General features: G+C 39.6%; 1 pseudogene; it reads right to left on the reverse strand.

Annotated features, from left to right (window-relative positions):
* Positions 1-4,747: 4,747 nt before the first annotated feature.
* On the reverse strand, positions 4,748-5,469 carry LOC110136581 (large ribosomal subunit protein eL8 pseudogene; annotated as a pseudogene).
* Positions 5,470-5,898: the final 429 nt, after the last annotated feature.

Consider the following 5,898-nt stretch of genomic DNA (forward strand, 5'->3'; position numbering starts at 1 on the left):
CCAATGAGTCAGCTCTTCACATCAGGTGGCCAAAGTACTGGAGTTTCAGCTTCAGCATCAGTCCTTCCAATGAACACCCAGGACTCATCTCCTTTAGGATGGACTGGTTGGATCTCCTTGCAGTCCAAGGGACTCTCAAGAGTCTTCTCCAACACCACAGTGCAAAAGCATCAATTCTTCAGCGCTCAGTTTTCTTTATAGTCCAGCTCTCACATCCATACATGAACACTGGAAAACCATGGCCTTGACTAGATAGACCTTTGTTGGCAAAGTAATGTCTCTGCTTTTTAATATGCTGTCTAGGTTGGTCATAACTTTCCTTCCAAGGAGTAAGCGCCTTTTAATTTCATGGCGGCAATCACCATCTGCAGTGATTTTGGAGCCCAGAAAAATAAAGTCAGCCACTGTTTCCACTGTCTCCCCATCTATTTGCCATGAAGCGATGGGACTGGATGCCATGATCTTAGTTTTCTGAATGTTGAGCTTTAAGCCAACTTTTTAACTCTCCTCTTTCACTTTCATCAAGGGGCTCTTTAGTTCTTCACTTTCTGTCATAAGGATGGTGTCATCTGCATGCTGCTGCTGCTGCTAAGTCACTTCAGTAGTGTCCGACTCTGTATGTCTGAAGTTATTGATATTTCTCCTGGCAAACGATTCCAGCTTGTTCTTCTTCTAGCCCAGTGTTTCTCATGATGTACTCTGCATATAAGTTAAATAAGTAGGGTGACAATATACAGCCTTGACGTACTCCTTTTCCTATTTGGAACCAGTCTGTTCTTCCATGTCCAGTTCTAATTGTTGATTCCTGACCTGCATACAGGTTTCTCAAGAGGCAGGTCAGGTGGGTCATGAATAGTGTGTGACCAGAATGAATGATTTATAATCACATGCAACAATGAGAGTAGGCAGAGCTTTGATAATATCTTTGTTATATAGTATTTCAATGTTTTGCTTGAAAATATTTTTAAAATGTCAGAAATATGAAGGTGTCATGCCTCTTTCATTTATTCAAGAAATATCTTGCCAAATATGAGTTAAAAAACAACACTTTTTTATGCACCTTTGGCAGAAAATCGCTAAAACTGGTCTAAATAAACATCAGAAACAGATGTTGTTAAGTCCCCTAGAAAAGTGACTTTATATTGGAACAGAAACACTACTGGTCAGAGACCAGACAGTCATAACTGATTTGACTCCCAAGAATTTTCCTGTTCTCTTGGTTCCTTTTGAACAATATTGCTGAGCTTGATTGCAAAGGGGGAATTTCATCAAAGTCATCTAGTTCCTTGGATCACATTACATAGGATCCTGAGATCCTAACCTGTGTTCACAATGGCACCTTTTGTCTATAAACCTCAGTACATATTTAAATGGATATTAATGAAAGGTGTTTATCTGCCTACAAATGGCTTAATGTTTTTTTTCTTTTCCATTGTGGTTTATTACAGAATATTGAATATAGGTTCCCTATGCTATACAGTAGGACCTTGTCGTTTATCCATTGTATATATAGTAGTTTCTATCGGCTCATCTCAGGCTCCCAAGTCATCCTCTCTCACCTTCTCTCCTCCTTGGCAACTGCAAGTCTTTTCTCTATATCTCTGAGTTTGTTTCTGTTTTGTAGATAGGTTCACTTGTGTAATATTTTAGATTCCACATACAAGTGATATCGTATGGTGTTTGTTTTTCTCTTTTGGACTGACTTCACTTAATGTGATAACCTCTAGGCCCATCCTTGTTGTTGCACATGGCATTATTTCATTCCTTTTTAGGATTAAGATTCCATTGTATATATTACCACACCTTCTTTATCCATTCTTTTGTTGATTGACTTCTATTCTTCTTCTGTGTCTTGACTATTGTAAATAATGCTGCTATGAACATAGGAGTGCATGTATCTTTTTGAATTATAGTTTTGCCCAGATATATGCAGATGGCTTAGTGTTTTGATTTTCTGGCACGAAGTTGGCATTATTTCTCTTCTCTCCTGATCATGTTCTATTCTAAGCAACTGTACTAGATACAGTTTTTACGTGCAGTAGTTGTCATATAATCTAGTGCCAGTTAAGATTTTGTTTTATATTTGCTGCAATTCCTTTCTTGAATCTCAGTGTAAGATAAACCAAAATCCCACTCTTTGTTTCTGCTTGTGTTCAAATTTTAAAAGAAAAGTGAACAGGGCTACTTTTAGATCGTAGTTTCTATTTAGAGTGGAAATATTTTCACTGTTTTGTTCTAGCCCTGGGAAAGAAACCAGATTGCCTCTGGTTAAGGGTTCTTGGTTAACCAAGTGAATCCTCTCAGATTTTGGGTCCCTGGCATGCATGACTGAGCCACTAGAATCTGTGAGCCGCTCGCTTCTGGGAGTGAAATAGAGCTGCTGAAAAAATGTGAAGCAAAATTCCAACATGGAAAATTACCCCACAAAGAAGTGACTTGTAACTTAAGATATGATGTCACCACCAATTTTCTATAATTGCATTTGTTATTGACCATGTATAAGGATCCTCTTTGATGTTTTCAAGCATTCTGCTCTCTCTCTCTTCTTAAAAAGACTTTTCCTGGGCTTCCCTGGTGGTTCATTGGTAAAGAATCCACCTGCCAATGCAGGAGACATGGATTCGATCCCTGATCTGGGAAGATCCCACATGCTGCAGAGTAAATAAGCCTGAACACCTCAACTGTTGAGCTTTGCCCTAGAGCCTGGGAGCCACAGCTACCAACCCATGTGCCTTTACTGAAGCCCGAGAGCCCTAGGGTTCCTGCTCCACAGCAAGAGCAGCCACCGCGATGAGAGGCCTGCACACTGCAACTAGAGAAAAGGCCTGCAGAGCAATGAAGGCCCAACACAGCCTGAAATAAATTAATAAAATTATTAAAAAAAAAGACTTTTCCTACTTTTTGAAAAGTGATTATAAGTAAATATGATTGAAGATCATAAACTATAAAAGCAACCACAAAGAATGACCTCTAGGAAGCTCTGCTTATTGCAAAACTTGTGTTTCAGAGTCATTCTTGAATGACTCATCATAAAAATAAAATTTCCCAGACAATATTAATAAAGACAAATCTTGAGGAAATCAAAATAAACAAAACTTCTTTTTTTTAATAGAAGAAAATTTTATTGTGAAATATGTTTAACATGAAATTTGCCATTTTAAGCACTTTTAAGCTCCCAGTTCTGTGGCATTAAATACATTTTACATTGATCTACAGCCATCACCATTATCCATCTCTAGAACTTTTTCGTCTTGCAAATCTGAAACTCTATCCATTGAACAAGAACTCCCAACTCAGCCCTCCAGAGTTGGAGGCAACCACTATTCTACTTTCTGCTATGAATTTGACCATTGTAGATCCTCGTATAAGTAGAATCATATTATATTTGTCTTCTGCTGACTCTCTTATTTCATTTAGCATAATGTCCTCAAAGTTCATCCATGTTGTACATGTATCAGAATATCTTTCCTTTTTAAAGCTGATATTCCATTGAACATATAGGCCACATTTTGCTTATCTACTTATCCATCGATGGACACTTGAGTTGCTTCTGCTTTTGACCAACAACAAATAACACTGTGGTCAGCACTGTGTACAAATATCTGTTCGAGTTCCTGCTTTCAAATCTTTCGGGTATATACCCAAAGTGGAAGTGGAAATGCTAGATCATACGGTAATTCTATGTTTAATTTTTTGAGGAATCACCATACTATTTTCCATAGTGGCTGTATCATTTTACATTCCCACCAATAGTCCACAAAGGTTCCAATTCCTCTACATCCTTGCTAACACTTATTTTCTGTGTGTTTTAATAACAGTAATTCTAATAAGTGTCAAGAGTCATGGACATATTTAATGTCAACACATGTATAGTTATATTATCTTCTTGAAAGACATTTACTTTTTCACTGTGAAAACAAAGGTATGATCAATAAAATCTTTGTGGTCGTGGTTGACTGTAAGCTTGGATTATATTACTTTAAAAGTTGAAGTACTGGATTAAAAGTATATATATTTATGGTGTTTGCTGCCATTTACACTCTGAGAGTTTCTAACCTCCCCGTACTAAATAAGACCAGCTATTACCAAAAAAAATTTTTTTTATTTTGCCAGTATGAAGGTCAGTAAGTGATATCTCATTGCTTTTATTATATTCTTTAAGGGAGAGAGTTAATATCTTTTCATCTTTTTACTTCTGCTGCCACGTCACTTCAGTCATGTCTGACTCTGTGCGACGCCATAGACGGCAGCCCACCAGGCATCCCCAGCCCTGGGATCCTCCAGACAAGAACACTCTTTTTTACTTCAACCCTCAGTCAAATGGATTGAAAATTGCTGATGAGTAGCTTTCCAGGGAAAACTGGGGTTTCATTACCAAGATAAGGATGAATATATATTGCATAGGCAAAAGCAGCATATTTTTATAGTTTAATTTTCACTTCTGTGTGAAAAACATCGAGAATTTATTTTAATGGCTTCATTATTTCAAATGGTTAGCTAGTTGTCCCAACATTATTCACAGAGTAGTCCCTCTTTTCCCCAATGATTTTAAATGCCATATCTATTATATTTTCAATTGTATGGATTTGGATTTGACTCTTTTGGAGTATGCATTTTGTTCTATTTATTTGTCTGTCAGTTCTTATGCTAGGAGTACATTGCTTTACTTACTATAGCTTTTTTTTTTTTCCAGCTGAAGAAGCTTTTTTATTACTTTCATGTACAGAAAACTCAATAGTGTACACTCAGCCCAGCTTGGTGGCCAGTTCTTTGGCCTTAGCCTTTTCCAGCTTGGCGATGCGAGCCACTGACTTCGGCCCCAGGACATTGCCTCCTCAGTGACGACGGATCTCGTATCTGTTGTTGTAATTGGTTCTGAGGGCTTCCACCAGCTTAGCCAGGGCACTCTTGTCCTCCGAGTTGACTTGTGTGAAGGCTACAGTGGTGCATGTCTTCCTCTGGACCACGGGCTCGATGGGATCCACATCGTGAGCGATCACCACTAGCTGAGCCTTCTTGTTCTCCACCAGGGTGGTGACAGTGTTGACCCCTGCTGTAAGGACAGGTGGCCTCTTGGTGGGGACGTCGCCTTTGCCGGCGGCTTTCTTCTCAGTGCAGGCCAGCAGCCTCTGCTTCTCCTGCTTTGTCTCTGGTCTGTACTTGTGGGCCAGCTTAAGCAGTTGAGTAGCTGTTTGTTGGTCCAAGGCCTGGGTGAATTGGTTAATTGCAGGAGGCACTTTCAGCCGCTTATAGAGAATAGCCCTTTGCCACTGCAGCCGGATGTAGCGGGGCCATTTGACGAAGCGGGTGAGGTCCCTCTTGGGTTGGATGTCCTGTCCAATGCCAAAATTCTTGGGCCTCTTCTCGAACAGGGGGTTGACCACCTTCTTGGCCTCCTGCTTCTTCACCATGGCCGGGGCCGGGGCCACCTTCTTCCCCTTGGCCTTCTTTCCCTTCGGCATCTTGAAGGGCTGGCATAGAGAGAATGTACTTACTATAGCTTTATATTTCAATTGCCCTACTCATTTTTTCTTTTTTCCTCCCTAGAAATTTCTCACTAGTCTTACATGTTTATTCTTCTAAAGAAGTAATTCTCAGTGTTGGCAGCACATCTTGGTCACTCAAAGAGCTCTAATAAACACTTTGTCCTACTCCCAGATGTCCTAATTTAATTGCTCTAGGATTCATCCTGGGAAAAGAGAGTTGTGAAAACTCATCAGATGATTCTAACATGGAACCAAAGTTGATGGTGATTCAAGATGAAATTTAAGACTGCTTGGTTCCATTTCTGTTATGATTTTGGTGTGTATTTTATTGAAAACTGAAAGTGAAAGTCACTCAGTTGTGTCCAACTCCTTGTGACCCCATGCACTGTACAGTCCATGGAATTCTCCAGGC

The sequence above is a fragment of the Odocoileus virginianus genome, chromosome 19, assembly GCF_023699985.2.
Source record: "Odocoileus virginianus isolate 20LAN1187 ecotype Illinois chromosome 19, Ovbor_1.2, whole genome shotgun sequence".
Lineage (NCBI taxonomy): Eukaryota > Metazoa > Chordata > Mammalia > Artiodactyla > Cervidae > Odocoileus > Odocoileus virginianus.